This window comes from Balaenoptera borealis (genome assembly GCF_965194805.1).
Source record: "Balaenoptera borealis genome assembly, chromosome: 12".
NCBI lineage: Eukaryota > Metazoa > Chordata > Mammalia > Artiodactyla > Balaenopteridae > Balaenoptera > Balaenoptera borealis.
Window position 1 is genome coordinate 76,141,553 of NC_138869.1, and position 23,012 is coordinate 76,164,564.

At 44.9% G+C, this 23,012-nt stretch overlaps 1 protein-coding gene across 3 annotated transcripts in view; it reads right to left on the reverse strand.

Moving 5' to 3' along the window:
* The window catches only part of CCND3 (cyclin D3), an 81,344-nt gene that overhangs the window by 20,326 nt on the left and 38,006 nt on the right, over positions 1-23,012 (reverse strand). The window contains exon 2 of one of the 3 annotated variants that reach the window (XM_082345990.1): positions 3,055-3,143. The exons of the other annotated variants lie outside the window; for them this stretch is intronic. The gene's annotated coding sequence lies outside the window, so the exon portion shown is untranslated. The remainder of the gene's footprint in view (positions 1-3,054; positions 3,144-23,012) is intronic. 3 annotated transcript variants of the gene reach the window in all.

Below are 23,012 nucleotides of genomic sequence, written 5' to 3' on the forward strand. Positions count from 1 at the left end.
TCAGGGAAATTTTGAGACAAAAGGATTTTTGATGCCCAGAGAGGGGAACTGACTTGCCCAAGGGCACACAACCAGTTAAAGGTTGTTACAAACTGTTTTCATTTTTTCCCCAAAAGACTGGAAACTCCTGGGGGTGGGTACCACATCTTTTTATTCCCCAAATTTGTTAACCTCCTGTAGGATAAAGACATGGCTGTGGTTCTAGACTCCCTGCTCAGGCAACTCCCCTGCTTGGAAGGCCTTTCCTCCACCTCTGTTCAGTCATTCACACCTGCAAAACCCAGTTTAAGATCCCTCTAATTGTAGGTTATTTACTTTTTCCTTTTTAAATTGTCATTAGTGTTGTTAAAACACTGAGCAAAAAAATACATTTTTAGAAAAGATCCATATTTCCCCCAAACTCACAAATCCAAGCCAGGTGACTTTTTCTTTTCTTTTTTTTTTTTAACATTCCCTCCAAGAGTGTTTGTATCCTTTATTCTCTCATTCATTCATTTATTCCACAGATCTTCACTGACACGCTATCAAATGCCAAGATCCTCCTGGGGCCATGAATACAAGGACAAATAAGACAGTTCTTTTCTCTTAAAGAAAATACAGTCGCCTGGGGGAAACAAAATGTACTTTGCTTTCCTTTTTTCTTTTTCTTTTTTTTTTTTTGCTTTCCTTCTTAATAATTTACCTTTGCTTGATTCTTCAGTTGACTCAAGTATGTGGGTTTTGGGGCTTTGACTCATCCTGTGGCCAGAAAGTTCCCTGAAATCAGGAATTGAATCTTCTAATCCTTTTGTATCTAAGTAGAATATGTTCCAGTTAGTACTGGTTGTCCTGATATAATTATTAATGGTGCACCCTTTCACTCTCCAAAGTGCCCAGTTTGGAATAACAAGTGTTGGTGAGGATGTGGAGAAATTGGAGCCCTCCTACACTGCTGATGGGAATGTAAAATGGTGCGGCCACTTTGGAAAACAATTTGGCAGTTCCTCCAAATGTTAAACAGAGGGACTTCCCCGATGGCGCAGTGGTTAAGAATCCACCTGCCAATGCAGGGGATACGGGTTCGATCCCTGGTCCGAGAAGATCCCACATGCTGCGGAGCAACGAAGCCCGTGAGCCACAACTACTGAGCCTGTCTGCCACAACTACTGAAGCCCGCACGCTTAGAGCCCGTGCTCCGCAACAAGAGAAGCCACTGGAGTGAGAAGCCCGCGCACCACAAAGAGGAGTAGCCCCAGCTCGCCGCAACTGAAGAAAGCCCACGCGCAGCAATGAAGGCCCAATGCAGCCAAAAATAAATAAATAAATTTAAAAAAGCATTCCAGATTGGATTAGTAAATTATATGATCACCTTTTACGTAGGGTGGCCTTAGCATGAATGATTGAGAGCGTAGGGGCTTTTGGGTTAGACCTGGGCTGAATCCTACCTCTGCCACTGACTTCTTATGTGACCTGGGAGAAATTATCTGATTCCTCGTCTGCAAAATAGGGTAGTAATATCTGCCTCAGAGGCCTGTTGTAATATAAGTAAGCTTATGCGTGAAAAGTGCTGGGAGCCCCCCAGTCCCATATTCAAAGTACTCAACTTTTAGTAGATATTTACACTGGAAAAGTCTGATCCAGAACAGATGGATGGACCAATGGATGGAGCAAGACTGAAGCAACTCAAGATTCAGGGAGCAGGTTATACCCACTCCACAAAACGCTATGTTCTCCTTAAAAAGGTACTCAAGGAGAAGCAGCAGACCAAGTTCCCCGCTGTCATCCATTCTGCTTGGTCATTCAGCACCCACATCCGGTGCCCTACAGGGTGCAAAGCCCTAGGCTGAGCTTCCCGGAGAATAACGGGGAGAGATCAGGATACCCACTTTCAGGAGTTTCCCCTCAACAGCAGGAGGCTGGGCGTAAGCAGAGGAAGAAGGCAGCCGGCACAAAGGCCATGTAAACAAGTCCAGGCTGACCGGAAGCACCCCTGGTCTGAGTGCCTCTGAGCAGATAACCCAGACTAGGTCAACCGTGTGCTCTCCCTGAGATGTGCCCTCCATCACCTACCATCGGATGCTGAGGTGTGTCAAACAGTCCCAGTGATGCCTTAATCAAAACCCTCATCCACAGCTCCCCTGGCTCCTCCATCCTCCATCTGCCTCTAGAACTACAAAAACATCTTCCAGGGCTTAAGCCCAGGCCCTGGTTTTCTCCTCTCACGTACACCTCTGAGACCTCACTCTATTCCTTCAGCCTCAGCTTTCATGTTTCTCCAGCTCTAACCTTCATCCCGAACTCCCAGCCCACACCCCCACCTGGATGTCACACAGACACCTCAAACACAAGATGCTCAAAACCTATCTCTCCTTTTTTTTGCACTCTGTGTTGGCTAACCATGATCCACTGGGTCACCCAAGACGAAAACGTGGACATTAGTCTTTCTCAGCTCCTCTGGCTCCAAGTTTCCACATCAACCTATAAGCAGATCCTGTCACCTCTACTTCCAAAATGTCTCTGGAATCTGGCCCTTCCATTCAAGGCTCCAGTGCTCCCAGCTAAGTCTAGCACTGCTGCAATACTCTCTTCCCATGGTCTCTCTACCTCCATTCACCCTCTCCAGCCTGTGTTCCCCAGGATTGCCCAACCACTCTTTCAAAACTTCAGGAATGCACACGTGCTCCCTTTGCTTCTTTAAACCTTAAAATCTCTATGTCTACAGGGCAAAATCCAGACCACTTATCTGAAACGGACATGCAAAGTCGGCCATTAAAAAAAAAGGCTGCCATGATCTACCCTAAATTCTCCCTCCAGCTTTATCTCCCCTCCAATCCCCCCATCCCTTCCGACCTATACTCCAGGGCCACTGAGTGTCCAACACGGATCTCCTGCTCAGCTCACACACTGCTTTCTGCCCAAACCCCACACCCCCACCGCTCTCGAAATGCTCCACGTCCTTCAAGGCCAGCTCATATATCACCTCTGCAGAGACGCTCGCCTCAGTTTCTCTGCTGAAGTCTGAAGGGAGCTGTGGGGTGAGATACAGGGTCCACAGAGGCCACTCTGACTACTGACCAGCCAGGAGAAGTGTGCCTTTGCGAAGTCATCGTAATCCGGGGTCGGGTCCTCAGCTTTGCAGGAGAAAGTGTGTTTCTTGAGGCTGCCTGTGGAGTAGACACAATCTAATTGTCTCCAATAAAGGCCATGGAAAGAAACAGAGAGACAAAACAGAACAACAGAGTCACAGGTGAACCTCAATACCAGCTGATCTGCCCATGCTGTCACTGACACGGGAAGTCAAAGTCCAACCAGAGTGTGGCACGGTGAACAGAGCAGCCTGTCCTCAGCCAAGGCGCCCACTGTTCCCACAAAAGACCGTGTAGGGACTTCCCTGGTGGCGCAGTGGTTAAGACTCCACGCTCCCAATGCAGGGGGCCTGGGTTCGATCCCTGGTCAGGGAACTAGATCCTACATGCATGCTGCAACTAAGAATTTGCATGCCACAACTAAGACCTGGCACAAATAAATAAATAAATAAACAAACAAACAAACAAATAAATAAATAAAAAGACCGTGTAGAGCAATGGTCGACATTGTGAGTCAAGAGTTACAGAACTGGGGTTTGAAACCCAGCATGGCCACTTACTCTGTGACTTTGGATGACTTAACCTCGACTCTTGCCTTCCTCATCTGTCAAATGGGGCTAGTGATCCCCTTTGTCCTGGCTATTCCATCTGCCTGGACCACTCTTCCCCTAGATTCCCACACAGCACCCTTTCCCCTTCTCTCATGCCTCTGCTCACTGTTCAACTTCTCAGAGAGGCTTTCCTGACCTTTTTAGATAAAATGGGAGCCACTTCCCCTACCTCTAGAATTCCCATCCTCCTAACCCTGCCACATCCCCAGTGCCTGGACCGGGGCTTGAGGGAAGTGTTCAACAAATACAGCAGAATGGATGAATGAAGCAAACGGACCCCACAGAGGTGTGAGGCTGTAAATTGTACAGAACTGTGCATGGCCCGCCCCATGCAATGTTACGCTTTATTAGGAGAGCCTCCTACTGAGAGCCTGCCACATACCAGGCACCCAGAGATGCCCAAGGGGAGCTGGGGGCTCAGAGTCCTGTTGGAAAAACAGACGGAAACCTCGGGAGAAGGGCACCTGCTCCAGGCTGTATGTGTGTGTGCGTGTGTGTGTGTGTGCGTGCGTGTGTGTGTATGTGGTTTTTCTCCTAGTGAAGACTTAGTGATACTTAGTGAGGTGTGAGGACCAGGAATATTTGGTGTGTGGTTCAGTACTGCCAGCAGGTAGGGCCCAAGACAGGATGGTGGCAAGAACGGAGGCCGGACAGAAGGAAGGGCAGATCATGAAGGACTTTATGGCTGCAGCAGAATCTGAGTTGTGCCCCAAAGGCAATGGTGAGCTATTAAAGGGTTTTCATCTGCACCAGAACCTGAGTACATAAGCATTTGGAGTTTCAGGAAGAGTAAACTAAGTGAGCAGTTAAGAGGTTCTTGTAATAACTTAGTGAGAAATTCCAAGGGCAGCTTATGATAATAGAAGAAATGCAGGAGACAGAATCACTGGAACTCGGTGGCCATTTGGATGGTGGTGGGGAGAATAGTCCAGGCTGACTCTTGGGAGTCTGGCTTTGGCAATTTGAAGGAAGGTGTTTCTATTTCCTAGGATTAGGAATCTATCTAAGTGGAAGAACAGATTTAGGGGAAAAGATTCTCTATTTCACAGGTTGCTGTTGAAGTGTCCACATTCAAGTGAAGTCCCACACCGGCTGGACATAATAAATAGGTGTCATTTATAGAGTTCTTACTGTGCGCTTGGAATGCCGAGTCTATTTTCATTCTCACAACAATCATTTAAGGTAGGCATTACTATCCCATTTCACAGGTAAAGAGACTGAGACTAAAAAAATAACTTTTAAGGTCCACAGCCAACATGGGCCCAGCTGGAGCGTGGACTCTGGCCCTGGCTGCAGACACCCTCCCCTCTCTCTGACCTTGACCTTGATGCCTTGAGCCTGGACATCAGGGGTAGGCATGCACCTCTGAAGTCCTCAGCACAGGCAACCCAGCCCCGGACTGGATACTGCCACCTAGGAAATGTGGGAGAGCAGAATACAGAGATCACCCACGTTCAAGGGGTAAGTGGAGAAAGAGGAGACTCAGAAGGAAACAACAGCCAGAGAGGTGGGGAGAGAAGGGAGAAAGCTGAAGCAAAGAGCTGATGCCAGATCACGATGCTGCCAGAGGTCAGCAGGGCCAGGACCCCTCTCTCAGCCCAAGCACCCCCCAGCCCCACTGACGCATTCTTTCTTCAGATACGTTAACAGAGGCCAAGGGTTAAGGTTGAGCCCTCCTTGGCTCTAGAAGCCTCTGTGTCTCTTTAGATCAGTTTGCCTATTTTTGCTCTGACCCATTATGTATCGATTTTATAGTTTACCTCAGAGCAGAGGATCTTAATTTCAATTTCTGGGAAGTTTCTTCCAGGCTGACCTCCTGCAGTGTGGAATGTAACAAAAATATTATCTATTAGGCCTGTAGACTCAGATCTAGATTAAAATACAAGCTCTGCTGTGTGACCTTGAGCCTCAGTGTTCTCACCTATAAAATGGGGATCATATAAGCTGCTTGTAGGGGTGGTTCTGAGGGAGAGAAATGCACCTCCAATGTCCAGTTTATGGTATGTGTTGTAATTATTACGTTGTCTCCATTTACTGCTTGGTTTCATTCCTGATCACCTGGTGAGCTGGTGAAGAATCCTTTTTTTTTTTAGCCGCGCCACGTGGCTTGCGGGATCTCAGTTCCCCAACCAGGGATTGAACCCGGGCCATGGCAGTGAAAGCCTGGAATCCTGACCACTAGGCCCACTAGGCTACCAGGGAACCACCGAGCTTATGAAGAATTCTGATGCCCCTACTCCACTCCCAGACCGGGAGACCAGAATCACTAGGCCTGGGGCCCAGGTTCTGTATGTTTATCCCCAGGTGGTTATGAAACACGTCCAGGGCTGAGCCACAAGTCCCGCTCCAGCAAGGAATTACTCTCTCCTTCCTATATATGTTCATGCTGAATTTCTCAGTCTATCTGTAAACTACCTCTTAGAAGGAAGGTCTATCTCTCCTAGGATCGTACATTCTCAGAGGGCCACCCCCTCCCAGGATGAATGTGGTTATTCCCAAACCAACAATCTATTTAGTCATGCCTCCTATCCATTTACAAGAATTTCATTGTCAAAGGGCAACCGGGAGCTTTCTAATTTATTCATATATTCCCTCATTTGCAGTTGCCCCTTTAAGCTGTCTACAACATGGATAATTGAGAATTCACACACATTCTGGGGTGAGGTGGGAACAAATGGAAAGAGAAGAAGTTTAGCACAAGTTCATCCAAGTCTCCTCCAGGTATGAATATCTGCTTCATAATTAATGATAACAAGAACAACAGAAACAGTTATATATACTGTGTGTCAGGCATGGTTCTAAATGTGTTACATAAATTAATTATTTTAATCCTCAAATTTATTGTTATCCCCGCTTTACAGAGGAGGAAACTGAGAGGTCCAGGATCTGGATTTAATGATTTAAGGACAAGCTAAGGAGACATGGACTGGGCAAGCTCCCGGCAGCCTCAAACCAGAGACCAATGAAGAAGAAAAATTGACCTTGTCCCCAGGCCTGGGGACGATGCAGGAGGAGGAGGGCTGAGTCCCAGGAAACCAGACTGGGGGTCACAGCTGACCACAGGCCAAAGGCTTCCTGGATTCCCTAGCAGAGGAATGAGAGACATGAAAGGGAAATTCCTCCAGAAAAAGACAGCATTTTTGAGGGTTTTTTGCCCTCATCTCTGATTTCAGACCCATGGTTTCTTTGCTGAGTCATGGAGGACATTTTGAAAGGGGTGGGGCGGTGGTGGAGTATCAAGTCCCCGCTCCCAAGGCTGGACTCGCTGGGGGCCTCCTGGGCAGCCCAGCTCCCTGCCCCTGGAAGGCTGACACCACCCAGCACCTGTTCTAAAAATAGTTCACCAGGAGGAAATATATTCTACGCTCTTCTTCCTCATCTTCCCCTGAGTCTCTTCAGTGAATAAATTAAAACACGAATGAATGCTTGAATGAATAATCAAATCAATAAGTGATGGGACAAACATTTACTAATCCCCTACTGAAGGCTTTGCAATCAGATACCCCTTGGATTCCAGCTCTGCCACTCATGACACTAGGCAGGCGACGGAGCCTCAGTTTCTTCACGTGTAAAATGGGGGTATTTGTTTCAGTCTACAAGCTTGAGGGGAGGGCCAAGGGAGGTAAGAGAGGCAAAACTCTTGGCACCCGGTGGCATTCCATAAATGGTACCTCCTGTGTGCAAGGCACCGAGAGGGGTTGGAAATCAAAAAGGAATACACCTGGTCCTTTAGTTCACAGCCCAGTGGGAGGGGAAATAGAGATACAATGAATCAACACAATGGATGAGTGCTAGAAGACAGGCCATGTCCAAAGGCAAAGGACACAGAGGGGAAAAAGACCAGCTTCCAAGTTGGGATGGGGCACATCTGGAAGTTTCTGCTAAAGTCTCTGGTCCAGGGCTTCTCAGACAATCACCTGCACAGAACCACCCGGGACTTTGTGAAAATGCAGACTATGATTCAGCAGTTTTGGGTGGGGCCTGAGATTCTGCATTTCTAACCAGCTCCCCCAGCAATTCTGAACCAGGGATCACACTCTGAGTCCACAGCAAGGCAGCTGTCAGCTGTCCTCACACTCACAAATTTCTCTATTACTCTTTGTATCCATTTTAGGACACTTGCTCAAAGTGATTTGCAGAAACTGGTAACTGGGCAGCTACCTGAGCCCCTCCCCAGATCCCAGAATCAAAGTCTCAGATACACCCTGGTGACTCTGTTGCCCACTAAGGTTCATGTCCTTGAAGGTGGTTATTTATTTGCTTCCTCCAGCCTTCCCCTTTCTAGGCCAGATCATCCAAATGCTTCAAATATTTTCACATCCGGTATTTTGTAATGAATTCCCTTTAAAAGGTCATAGATTTAGGAGAAAGGAGTTTAATTATGAGTCTTTTATTAATGTAAACCATCTTCATTCCATATCAAGGGGTAGGAGAGGGGAAACGATTGGAAAAGATTAGAATTTTTTGCTGATTTTGATAAAACAGTGGTTATCAACGAAGATAACATTTAGCTGACAGCAAACAGGGTAAGATGTGTCACCAATTCAAAGATTATTTTAGATAAATCACTGCACCAGAAAACATAACTTGCCCTAAAATCTTATGGCTCACATATGGCAGGAACTTTGATGGAGTTTTCCCCAAATTTGACAACTATCCTAATATTTATATGATATCACCAGTCACTTGTGAAGCTGGAATAAACTTTTCTAAACCACCGATAATTTAAAAATCCTCCAATCAACCATGCTAGATAACACTGGGTTATCTTTTTTATTTTCTCTATGGAAACTATCATAAGAAGATACGAAGAGGATGCGGCCAAAAGATGTAGGAAAAAAGTATTATAGAGGAGAATCAAGTAGATAACACAAATATTCTGTTATTTTTCTGGATTTTGTGACATTTGTGATATTTTTCATCTTTAACATTTTTCTAATATGTCGTGATTTCATTTCAAAATCTAAATGAATATTCACTTTTGTACCTTTTATATTTGGGATTTTGCATTGTTTTTCTTAAAGAGGGCCCCCCAAAATTGCATAAGCTTTAGACCCAACAAAATCTGAATCTACCCTGGGGCAGAGTGGAAAGTACATGGGCTTTGGTGTCAGTCCTGGGCTTAAATCACAGATATATCCCTTGCTGGCTGTGTGCTGTGTGGCCTTAGACAAGTAACTTAACTTCCCCTGAACCACAGTTTTCTCCTTTATCTAAAATGGGATGGTAATATCTATCTCACAGGCTTGTCTCAAGGATTAAACAAGATGCTGCATGTAAAGTGGCTATTATGTGGCCATCTCAATGACCTTGTGGTAAAGAGAGAATTGAGACAGTGAGAGGTTCATTTGAGGTCACACAGCTGAGGACATGAACTTTAGAAAAAAAAATCTGGATTTCAAGTTTATATTAACAATCCTCCTTCCTCTCTATCTCCCCCACCCCTTTCAAGACAGGAAGTAAAAAGCAATCCCATGTTATTCGTGAGCCCAACTAACTCTAACCCATTCCTCTTCACCAAAGAGAGGTCACAGAGCCATTTCCCACCACCAGCACAACCCGCCTCCATGTGGGGAATATGAAACGAGCACCCACCCTGACAGCGCCTGTGAGAAATCATGAATCAGATGAAATTAAGAAATACTTGGCCTTTTGTTGAAATCATATATTTGGTTACCAGTTTTATGTTCTCTTTTTTCCACCAACTCAGACAACCCCAAGTTTCTTCTCTTCTTTCCACAAACTTGTGCCAGTTTCTTTACAAGCATTGTCTCATTTCTTTCTCACCGTGGCTCCACACAATAAGTAATTACCCCCATTTTGTGGATAAAGAAACTGAGGCTCAGAGAGGTGAAGCACCTTGCCTGGATTTGAATCCCAGTCTGTCTAATGTCAGAGCCCAGGCTCCTAATCATCAGACAACATTGTCTTCCTGCCAACTGCCCCCTCCCGTATTTCTCAGGACAGTGGAATTGGAACTCAAGTGTGTGCTGGAGTCAAGAGTGGACAATTACAGGACCCTTGTGCCTCCATAGCTCCCCTGAACCCCAGCATTGCCCAGCGGTGCCAAACTACTCCTACCTCCCCTCAACCTGCCTACTGACTCATCCTTTTGCTCCCAATCCTCCCTGCAGAGTAGAGCTAAGAGCTGCCTGTCTCTTGAGGAGCTATGGGGTGGGCATCAGAAGCCTCTGGTTCTAATCTGGTTGGGCCATCATCTCACCCTTAGGCCAAGTTGGTGGATCTCTCTAGACCTCATTTGCCACAATTTAAAAATAAGGTAGGAAAACAGACTCCCAGGATCCTTTGCAGTTCTGACATTCTCCAAGTGAGCCCATCTGGAGTACATATACGCAGGTTATTGAACGTGTTCTTGCTGATTTTCTGAAGATTGCCCCCACCCAGAGCTAGAGTGTTCTCTGTTTATAGTGCATCATGAAGGCTGCAAGGTAGATATGGTGGTTAACACGAGGTGGCTGTGGAGTTTAGATTAGCCTTGGCTCTGAATCCTGGCTCCCCCAGGCCCTGGCTACATGGTCTTGGGCAAGTCCTTAACCTCTTGAAGCTTCCTTTTCCTCCTCTACAAAATGGTGGTCTCATAGTGATCCCCATCCCATAAAGCTGTTGTGAGGATAAAAGAGATGGGGCCTGGAAAGCACTTAGTGCCAGGCTGAGGACTCAACAAAGAAGGCCATTTACGATCATTACCATGTGTGATGTCCTCAGGCCTCCTTGTCTATTTTTTTTTGGCTGCATTGGGTCTTCGTTGCTGCGGGCGGGCTTTAGTTGCAGCGAGCGGGGGCTACTCTTCATTGTGGTGTGCAGTGGCTTCTCTTGTTAAGGAGCACAGGCTCTAGGAGCACAGGCTCTAGGCGCACGGGCTTCAGTAGTTGTGGCTCGCAGGCTCTACAGTGCAGGCTCAGTAGTTGTGGTGCACGGGCTTAGTTGCTCCGCGGCATGTGGTCTCTTCCTGGACCAGGGCTCGAACCCGTGCCCCCTGCATTGGCAGGCGGATTCTTAACCACTGTGCCACCAGGGAATCTCTCATTGTCTATTTTTGACCTGGGATATAGACACTGAAAGGGGTACCCTGGAAGGAAGACTGAGTTGGAGAGGTGCAGAAGGAGCAAGAGACATGGGATGAACAGATGGTGTGACTCCGGATGGCTGCACCTGGCTGATCTGGGGAGGAGAAGGGCCTCACCCTCTGTCCAGCCCCACCCACGTGTGTCTGGGCAACGTCAATGAGATGTTGGGCTGGAAAATGCTGGAGAACATGAAAATATCCAAAGTGGGAATGACAGATATTTCTGAAATGCATTCCAAATTTTCTATCTCAGCAGGCAATGCCAAATCTCTGGGCTCAAGCATAGAATCTGTTCTTTCCTTCTCTCCACATTGGCACCATTCCTAATCAGAATTTCATTCTCCATTCAAGCAGTCAGCTCGAAGCCTCCAACACTTCCAGCCTCGGAGAGCTCAGCCCATCTGCTCTAAATCCTTTAAAACAAACAAATAAACTGGTAAAACAAACAACATTCCTACCATTTCTCTCTCTTCAAAAAAAAAAGTCTTGGCATTTATTTAAAATACTAAAAAATGGAAACAACCTAAATGTCCAACAATAGAAGATTCATTAAATAAATTATAACCTTACAATAAAATATTATACTATAATAGAATATTATACTATATTATATATTATGGTTGAATACCATAATATCAACCATGGATGTAGAATAGAGTGGTAGTTATCAGTGTGACCCCTGGAGGTGGACTGACCCCATGTCTGCCACGTACCAGCTGTGTGGCCTTGACAAGTCTCTCTCTGTCTTAGGTGTGCATCCGAAAAATGACAATAATAATAAAAAGAGCTCTCGACTCTGCAGCCAGACTTCCTCCCTGGTTTAAATCCCAATTCTGTCACATTCTAATAGCTGTACAATCTTGGACAGGTGAATTAAGCCTTCTGTGCCTCAGCTTCTTCTACTGTAAATGAAATCTACCACGGGGATTTGGGGAGGTGTGAATTAAATGAGCTAACACATGTAAAACCCTTAGAACAGCTAATCTGATATTATCTTTCCTCACCGCCACCCTGCCTCTAACCACCCCCCCAAGTGATTTCGAAATATAAATGCACATCCAAGTCGCTTAGAACGCGCCACCTCGAAAAGGAACACCTGAGCTACTCCAGCTGTGCCTGCATCCAGCTCAGGTGGGCGCCTTGGCAGGGGCGTCCATCATCCGTAAGAGCTGGCTGAGCAGGCGCTAACCCTCGTCCCTTCTCCTCTAACGCGAGCAGCTGGGGGTGGCTGGGGCCCACTTTGGTCCGGAAAAACAACAGCCCGAGCTCAGGGTCTGGTGAGCCACGTGATGGGGCGCACTGCCCTTGAGCTGAACTGGAAGCTCGACGGTTGTCTGCAGCCGGCTCCTGATGGAGGGTCCCAAGCGCCCTCGTTACCCTCAACAACAGCCCAACTCGGCCGGCCGGGGTCACAGGGAGGCAGCCACCTGCTGAACCACAGCACGGTTCAGTTCCCACCTTGGCTCTTCCTCTGCGTAAACCCGGGCCCTGTCATCAAGTTAACCCTGAAAAGGGGGCAGGGGGGTGGGGGCCAATCTGCTATTTCTCTTGAGCTTAACTGTCAATTCCCCACGGTTCTGGGCTTCCAGCAGAATGACGGTAATTCATAGGGCACATTATACTTTTTCAGAGTTTACACACACATGATCCCATTTAAAAATGATCGTCATGGGCTTCCCTGGTGGCGCAGTGGTTGAGAATCCGCCTGCCAATGCAGGGGACACGGGTTCGAGCCCTGGTCTGGGAAGATCCCACATGCCGCGGAGCGGCTGGGCCCGTGAGCCACAATTGCTGAGCCTGCGCGTCTGGAGCCTGTGCTCCGCAACAAGAGAGGCCGCGATAGCGAGAGGCCCGCGCACCGCGATGAAGAGTGGCCCCCGCTTGCCACAACTGGAGAAAGCCCTCGCACAGAAACGAAGACCCAACACAGCCATAAATAAAATAAATTAAAAAAAAAAATTAAAAAAAAATGATCGTCATTTACGTGTGTACAATGCTTAACCATGTTAGAAAGTGCTCTCTCCTCCACTAACTGATTTCACCCTTTTTTTTTTTTCCGGCCGTGCAGCTTGGCTTGGGGGATCTTAGTTCCTCCACCAGGGATCCAACCCGTACCCCCTGCAGTGGAAGCGCAGAGTCTTAACCACTGGACCGCCAGGGAAGTCTTGATTTCATCTTCACAGGAACACTGGGAGCTGAACTGGAGAAACTAGAGCGGGGGAAGGGACAGGGCATTGCCTGGGGAGGTGGCTTCAGGGCCACCCGGGCAGCGTGACCTTAGCGAAGGCACCTCATGCCGGACCTACCTCCTCAGCCTCTAAAATCGGACCTGCCAACATGTTCAGAGGGGCCCCCACTCCCGGGGGGACTCCAGGTAACCAGCACCCTAAGACAGCTGCGCACCCCACACAGCCAAGTATTAACCGACAGTGCAAGACACAGCTGCTGAGTGGACAGGACAGAGGCACCCAGGGGCCTCCGGTCAGCACATTCTCTCCCGGTAGGCCCTTCCCCAGGGGGGACCAGAGGGGAATCAGAAGGGGGCTAGGTGGGTATGGGGTTGAACTAAGGGAGGGGCCACAGGGTTCCAGTGTTGGGGGCACAGCCCGAGTGGTGACTCCTTCCACAATAGGGAATAATCGCTAGGTCAGGCCCCCTCTCCACTCAGTGACCTCTTTCCTCTTTTAAAAAGTATCCAGGGGCTTCCCTGGTGGCACAGTGGTTGAGAATCTGCCTGCCAATGCAGGGGACACGGGTTCGAGCCCTCATCAGGGAAGATCCCACATGCCGCGGAGCAACTAGGCCCGTGAGCCACAACTACTGAGCCTGCGCGTCTGGAGCCTGTGCTCCGCAATGAGAGGCCGCGACAGTGAGAGGCCCGCGCACCGCGATGAAGAGTGGCCCCCGCTCGCCACAACTAGAGAAAGTCCTCGCACAGAAACAAAGACCCAACACAGCCAAAAATAAATAAATAAATAAATTAAAAAAAAAAAAAAAAAAGTATCCAGAACTGGGAATTCCCCGGCAGTCCAGTGGTTAGGACTCTGTGCTTTCAGTGCTGCCCCGGGTTCGATCCCCGGTCAGGGAACTAAGATCCCACAAGCTGCGCAGCATGACCAAAAAAAAAAAAAGTATCCAGGGCTAACGGACCTTTCTTAGAAAGTAGATGGATATGTTAGTTTCCTGGTCCAATGACAATTAGGCCTTGTTGGTCTGGAAGCCATTCTGTCTCTTTAAGGTAACTCTGCACTCCTGTGCTCCATCCATTCTCTTTTGACCCCATGTCTATCTCTCAGGGTCTGATTCTGCTTTCCAGCTCTGGATGGAGGTGAGGGAAGTAGGGAGAGATACATCACTGAAGCTGTTAGATTGTATTATTATTACTCTTATTCTGATTTTATATATGAGGAAATGGAGGCTCTGAGAAGTTGTGAAAACAAAGTTGTCTTTTGCACGTGAAAGGTATCAGACTATCAGCTCCTTGGGGTGGAGATCCTACTGGACTGACCTGGACAACACCTCCTGGCACCACAGCACAGCACAGAGCCTCCCCGCCAGGAGCCTTCCTCTTCCACTTGCCAGCTCAAATGCGAGGCTGTGTGCGGCTGTTCTTTGCTCAGGGGCCACAGGGCAGCTGTCCCTAAAATAGTCTGACTCTCTGCCAGGAGGGTATATTCGAAGAACTAGATGACAGTTGTAGCAGCAGAGCTGTGTGGCTCCAATCGCGTCTTTACCCAATCCCCCCATCTCAAAGCTCACATTTGCAGAATGACTCACTGACATGAGGGGTCCAGCCTGGGCCCTGAAATGAGAGAATCTTAGGGTCAGAAGGGGAGTCAGGGGCACCTCATTGAGCCTAACCAAATTATTCACTTTCCCCACAACTCTAGTTCCCAGAAATTTACATTTCAGAGACCAATAAAATTTCCCCCAAAATTTTGGAGACCAAAAAGTAAGACTGTTGTCAAGTAAGGTTATCAGGGAAAAAACCTAGTCTATATATACCGTATTTCATAAAATAAAGAATACCTGAACACCAAACCCTTTAAGAGGGCTCAGAATAAAGGACAACACCTTTAATGGAATGAGTCTAGTTATGTAAAAAACCCAGTACATCCTCTGATGAAAACTAGTTTGCAGTCACAGGCCTGTACCCGCCCCCTACGATCTATGCAGCACTTGTGGGAACTTCTTCAATGATGGGAACTTACAATTTCTGAGACAGCCCAATCTATTTTCAAAAAAACTTTACTAAGATTTTTTTTAAACTGTATAATGTACAAATATATTCTTATAAAAATTATATTCTTGGGACTTCCCTGGTGGTGCAGTGGTTGAGAATCTGCCTGCCAATGCAAGGGACACGGGTTCGATCCCTGGTCCGGGAAGATCCCACATGCCACGGAGCATCTAAGCCTGTGTGCCACAGTTACTGAAGCCCGCGTGCCTAGAGCCTGTGCTCTGCAACAAGAGAAGCCACCGCAATGAGAAGCCTGAACACTGCAACGAAGAGTAGCTCCCGCTCGCTGCAACTAGAGAAAGCCCGCGTGCAGTAACGAAGACCCAATGCAGCCAAAAAATAAATTTAAAAAGTTTTTTAAAAAGTGTAAAAAAGAATTAGATCTAAACTATTAGGAATAATGCTTCAATAACCTTTGTCTACCCACTCCACTCCAATACATATTCTGCACCCACCTTCAGCACCAATTCCACTGAGGCCAGGTCCCTGGGAGTAACAAGAATAATAGCTAATATATTGAGTGCCTACTATGAGCTGAATACTGCTCTCTCTAAGTGGCTAATACGTATTCACTCAATTAGTTCCTAGAACAACCTCATGTGGTAGGTACAATTGTTATTCCTATTTACAGATTGTAAAAAAGCACAGAGAGTAATTTGCCCAAGTAAGTGGCCAAGTTCAGATTCAAACCCCAGCAGCCTGGCCCCAGGGCCCATCCTCTTAACCACAACACTCGTTTGTGGTAAGGCTTCCTTATGTATCCAATTCAAAGGCAAAAAAATACATTTTCCACTTCCCTCCTCTTCCCATGGCCCCTGACCCAGTTCATCCTCTCCTATCCCTACCTCCATTCTCTCCATCCAAAATACTCCTCCAATCCTGGACACGTTTAAGTTGTTAGTTTAAACTTATTCTCACTATAAAATTAGTTATGCTCAATTAAAGAAAATTGGAAAATATAAAGAAGTAGAAAGAAAAGGAAAGAAAACCAATCTATTTATAGTCTTACCAACCACTGAAACCATCTCTATTAAACATTTTGATAATGTTCCTTCCAGTTTCTTTTTTTTATACATGAGCCTTTTTTTTCAGACATGAGATTAAAAAAAAAAACTTGGCTCTAATCATCCTATACCTAAAATTTTAGTGAAAATTATCTCATGGGCATTTTTCATGTTGTTAAACATAGAATTGTCAGTGTAAAGTTAAGCTCTGATCCTATCAGTTATTGCTCAAAAATTTCCAATAGTTCCCCCCATGCCTATCAAATAAGTTTCAAATTCCTTAGTTTGGCATTCAAGGCCCTCTATGATCTATTGCAGTGTGTTTTATCTCCTATTTCTTCCATACCCTGGCCCCTGCCCCAACACATATTCTTGCCTTTTGGGATCTCCATTGCTTGAACACTTCCTGCACTTTTTCATACCCCCTGGGTTCTAGATTTTAGAGGACACCACCCAATGTTGATTGGTCTATGCTTAAATTCAACTCTTTGTTTTGTTTTCAGCTTATAACAATACACATTTATTATCTCATAGTTTCAAATGAGTCAGGAGTTTAGCTGGGCTTTCTGAGCAGGGTTTCACAAGACTGCAGCCAAGGTTTTGGCTGGGCTGCATTCTCATGTGGAGACTCCACTGGGGAAGAATTTGCTTCCAAGCTCATTCAAGTTGGCAGGATTTATGTCTTTGGTGATGTATTAGGCCCTGGCTTCTTACTGGCTGTTGGTTAAATTCAACTCTTATTTTCCTCCCAAACTTATTTCCACTCCCTACCCCAAACCCAGCCCCACATCATTTGCTCAGGACAAAACTCTTGGAGTCATCTTTGACTTTTCTCTTTCTCACGTATCACATCTAGTCCATCAGCAACTCCAAAGGGCTTTGCCTTGGAATATCTGCTGGGAATCCTAAAACTTTTCAGTACCTGCTCCATGACATCTCAAATCCAAGCTGCCTGTATCTGTCACCCATGCTAAAGTAATAGCCTATTTCTAGACCTTTCTGCTGCGCTCTGGCCACCATGCAGACTGTTTCCAATGCAGCAGCCAAACTGTCTTTTAAAAAAGTAAATTAAAGCAAACCATTTCTGGCCTTAAAAGTCACCAATGGCTTTCCATCACATTTAGAATAAAATCCAAAATGCTAGGCCCTGACTATCTCTTGGACCTCATCTATTACCACTCCCCCCATCCTTTACTCCCCTCCAGTCACACCTGCCTCCTAGTTGCACCTCAGACTCAAGAATTTTTCGTGTCTTTTGCTCAGAAAGCTCTTCCTCTGTGCTGGCTGATACAGTGGCCACAAGTTTCTATTGAGCACTTGCAATGTGGTTGGTCTAAACTGAGATGTGCTTCTGAATGTAAAATACACACTGGACCTCAAAGACTTAGTACAAAAGATGTAAAATATTACACTAATAATGTTTTATATTGGTTACATGATGAAATAATATTTTCGATGTATTAAATTAAAATGTTATTAAAATTAATGTCACCTGTTTCTTTTTATTTCTTAAATGAAGCTACTAGAATTTTTAAAATTATATATGTGGTTTGAAATGCATTTCTATTGGACAGAGCTTCCCTAAACCACTGGTTCTCTACCCTGGCTGCACACTGGAATCACCCAAGGCACTTAAAAATACTGGTGCCTGGGTTCCATCTCCAGAGATTCATGTTCAAATGGCCTGGAGTGTGGACTGGGATTCTTTTTTTAAACCTCTCCCAGGTGATTCTTATGTCCAGTCAGGACTGAGACTCAGAACAGCTCTAGATTTTCCTGTAGCTCCTCACTCAGGTCTCAACTTTAATATTACTGCCCTCCCTGACCAGCCCAATTCAAATGGCACCAACATGCCCAAGCAGGCACTCTCCACGCCCAGACTCTGCTTTCTTTTTCTTAATTCTTTCACTGTCAGACATATTACATATTCATTTGTTTAGATGCTTATGGTCTGACTGCCCCATCAGAATGTAAGCTCTCCAAGTGCAGGAAGTTTGCCTTCTCCATGCAGTATGTTCAGCACCTAGAACAATGCAGAGCAAGAGAAGGCGCTCAATCATATTTGTTGAATGAATAAATGAATGTTCAGGCCACGGACCCATAAAGCTGAGGGCGCCAACCTGCTGGACGGAGCCACCAGCCATCAAGCTGGCCACGTCTCAGCAAAGTCACCATGAATAATGGCCATGTGCTGGGCATCCCCTAGCTTTCCCCCTCCCTCCTTCCCTCTCACACTCCCTCCCCGTTAAAATATTACCTTTAGAGTGTAAACTTGATATGTTTCTGGAAGACAGTTGGACAATAAGCACCAAACTTTTTTTTTTTTTTTTGATTGCACCGTGTGGCTTGTGGGATCTTACTTCCCCGACCAGGGATCGAACCCCAGGCCCTCGGCAATGAAAGCTCCGAGTCTTAACCACCAGACTGCCAGGGAATTCCCCCAGATGTTTTTAAAACACTCATATTCTTCTAGGAATTTGGTCTAAGAAAGCCAGAGAACGATATAAATATTTACATATACTTGGATAATCATCCCAAGATTATGCAGAATTTTTAAAGATACGGAAAAATATTCACTATATTAAGTCAGAAAAAAATTGAGTAAAGAAAGAATGTTAAGATGGTTAAAAAACAAAAACGAATAAACAAACTTGGCTAGAGAAGATGATTCTGACTATACTAAAGTATCAATGCACGATTGGTGGGGGGAACTGACATGTTCTATCTCTTGATCTGGTGCATTGTGCTTGTCACATGACATCTGTGATTTGTGCTCCTGTTTTATGCCCGGAGAGGTACATTCTAAAACATTACTATTGGGACTTCCCAGGTGGCACAGTGGTTAAGAATCCGCCTGCCGACGCAGGGGACTCGGGTTCAATCCCTGGTCCGGGAAGATCCCACATGCTGTGGAGCAGAGCAACTAAGCCCGTGCGCCACAACTACTGAAGTCCTTGCGCCTAGAGCCCATGCTCTGCAACAAGAGAAGCCAACGCAATGAGAAGCCTGCGCACCGAAAGGAAGAGTAGCCCCTGCTCGCCGCAACTAGAGAAAGCCCGCGCGCAGCAACAAAGATCCAAAACGCAGCCAAAAATAAATAAAATTAAAACATTACTGTTGGTCATCCTATATAGTGTAATTATGGGTGATCTAAATTTTTTCCTTTAAAAATGTTCTTTATTGTCTATAGTAACATGCTCTATTTCTATACTTAAAAAAAATGAAAAAAAAAATTAAACCTCACTCCTGTTAGAAATGATCACGCCTTATTACAGGTCTTTTAGAAAGCAATTTATCACTAGGTATCAAGGCCTTTCAAAATATTCAAACCGGGCATAGAAAATGTTTGGAAAAATCCACAGCAAACAATTAATAGTGATCACTTCTGTGGAGTCTGTCTGGTGAAGGGGGTTGTTGGGAAACTTTTACTTCTTTATTTGGTATATTTCTATCCAGTTTATTTATTTAACAATGAGCATGTACTACTTTCAGAATCTCACACACACACACACACACACACACACACATCAAACCAATGACCAGGAATCCTACCTTTAGAAATATATCCTTAAAAAAATTACTAAAGGACAATCTAAATAGGCCTATGTATATTAAAGAAAACAAATCAATAATTAATAACCTTCCAAAACAGAACACACCAAGCCCAGATGGGTGTTAATTTCTTCTTTCTACCATTTAAAGAAGAAATTAAATTCTCTATAATCTCTTTCAGAAGATAGATACAGAAGGAGTATGTCCTAAATTATTCTATGAGGCCAGTATTACCCTAATACCAAAACCAGACAAAAACATTATATGAAAAGAAAACCACAGCCCAACTCTCTCATGAAGATAGATGCAAAAATCCTCAACAAAATATTAGCAAATTGAATCCAATAATACAGAATTATACAAAAGTTATACACCACGAACAAGTGAGATTTATCACAGGTATGCAAGGCTGGTTCAACATTCAAAAATCAATTAATATAATCCATCACATCAACAGGCTAAAGAAGAAAAATCACATAATGACATCAATAGATGCAGAAAAAGCACTTGACAAAATCCAAAACCCATTCATGATTTTTAAAAATCTCTCAGTAAACTAGGGATAGAGGGGAACTTGATAAAGAACATCTACCAAAAACCTACAGCTAACATCATATTTAATGGTGAGAAGCTTGAAGTTTTCTCCCTAAGATCAGGAACAAGGCAAGGATGTCCCCTCTCACCACTGTTTTCAACATTGTACTGGAAGTCCTAGCCAATGAAACAAAACAAGAAAATAAAATAAAAGGTATACAGATTGAGAAAGAGGAAATAAAACTATATTTGTTCACAGATGACATAATTGTCTATATAGAAAATCTGAACGAATCAACAACAACAACAAAAACCTCTGGAACTAATAAGTGATTATAGCAAGGCTGCAAGATACAAGGTTAATATACCAAAGCCAACTCCTTTCCCATAAACTAGCAATGAACAAATGGAATTTGAAATTACCATTTACATTAGCACCCCCAAAAAACAAAATATTTATTTATTTTGTTAGATGTATACCTAAGTACAAATCTAAATGAGGAAAACTACAAAACTCTGATGAAAGATATCAAAGAAGAACTAAATAGCCAGAGAGATATTCCATGTTTATGGACAGGAATACTCAAGATTATCAAGATGTCCGTTCTTCCCAACTTGATCTAAAGATTCAACACAATTCCAATAAAAATCCCAGCAACTTATTTTGTGGATATTGACAAACTGCTTCTAAAGTTTATATGAAGAGACAAAAGATCCCAAATAGTCAATTCAATATTAAGGAGAAGAACAAAGTCAGAGGACTGACACTACCCAACTTCAAGACACTGTCGTATTCACAAAAGAATAGACAAATAGGTCAATGGAACAGAATAGAGAGCCCAGAAATAGACTCAACATAAATATAATCAACTGATTTGTGACAAAAAAGGAAAGGCAGTGCAATGGAGCAAAGATATTCTTTTCAATAAATGGTGCTGGTACAAATGGACATCCATATGCAAATCAATCAATCTAGACATAGACCTACACCCTTCACAAAAATTAACTCAAAATGGATCATAGACCTAAATGTAAAACACAAAACTATAAAACTCCTAGAAGAGAATATAGGAGAGGGACTTCCCTGGTGGCGTGGTTGTTAAGAATCCGCCTGCCAATGCAGGTGACACGGGTTTGAGCCCTGGTCCGGGAAGATCCCACATGCCGCGGAGCAACTAAGCCTGTGCGCCACAACTACTGAGCCTGAGCCTGCGCTCTAGAGCCCACGAGCCACAACTACTGAGCCCGTGTGCTGCAACTACTGAAGCCCGCGAGCCTAAGAATCTGCCTGCCAATGCAGGGGACATGGGTTTGATACCTGGTCCGAGAAGATCCCACATGCCGCGGAGCAACTAAGCCGGTGTGCCACAACTACTGAGCCTCTGCTCTAGATCCCACGTGCCACAACTACTGAGCCCACATGCCTAGAGACTGTGCTCCACAACAAGAGAAGCCACGGCAATGAGAAGCCTGTGCACCACAATGAAGAGCAGTCCCCGCTCGCCACAACTAGAGAACGCCCATGCGCAGCAATGAAGACCCAATGCAGCCAAAAATAAATAAATAAATTTATTTTTAAAAATTAAAAAAAAAAGAGAGAGAATACAGGAGAAAACCTAAATGATCTTGGGTATGGTGATGGCTTTGCAGATACAACACCAAAAGCACGATCCATGAAAGAAATGATTGATAAGCTAGACTTCTTTAAAATTAAAACTTCTGCTCCGTGAAAGACAATATGAAGAGAATGAGAAGACAATCTAGAGACTGAGGTAAAATATTTGCAAAAGATACATCTGATAAAGGACTGTTATCCAAAGTATACAAAGAACTCTTAAAACTCAACAATGTGAAAGTTAACAATTTGATTAAAAAGTGGGCAAAAGTCCTGATACCTTACCATGAGAAGACATACAGACGGCATATAAATATATGAAAAGATGCTCAACATCATATGTCCTTAGGGAATGCAAATTAAAACAAAAATGAGATACCACTTGTATACGAAAAACCTCACAGTCCTCCTCCTATATGTCTTTCTCCTTTACTCTCACACTATTACCACACCACAACACTTCTGACACGAGATGTGTGTGTTTTTTCCCCTAACCCAAGCAATTATCTGACACCAGCTGGGTGTCCTACAATTCAACTCAACTCTGACAGCATCTACCTGGAGGTAGCGTCAGATCCCACAGATTAAGGGCTCAGTCTCACGAGACTGCCCCACACTTAAATGCCAGTTGCAAGTAGTAGGTCTCCAGGTTACCCACAACTTCTGTCCAACGTGGCTACAAATCAGAGGTTCCCATGACCTCCTCCCTCCTTGGATTCAATTCATTCATTAGAGCAGCTCACAGAACCCAGGGAAACATTTACTTAAGTTTACCAGTTTATTAAAGGATATGATAAAGGATAACAAATGAACAGCCAGATGAAGAGATACATAGGGTAAGGTCTGGGAGGGTCCCAAGTGGAGGTGGTGTTCATCACCTTCCTGGTATGTGAACATGTTCACCCTCCTGGAAACTCCCCACCCCATGCTACTGAGATTTTTAATGGAGGTTTCCTCATGTAGGCATGATCAATTATTAACTGATTTCCAGCCACTCTCTCCTCTCTAGAGAATGGGGGAACGGGGCTGACAATTCCAAGCTTCTAATCATGGCGTGATCTTTCTGGTGGCCAACCCATATCCTGAGGCCATCCAGGAGCCCACCCAGAGTTGCCTTATTAGAACAAAAGACTCTCCTATCACCCAGGAAATTCCAAGGGATTTAGGAGCCCTGCATCAGGAACTGGGGTCAAAGACCAAATATTAGAACAAAAGATGCTCCTAGTGTTCTTATCACTTAGGAAATTACAAGGGTTTCCTCTGTGCCAGGAACCCAGGGCAGAAACCAATGTACATTTTTTCTA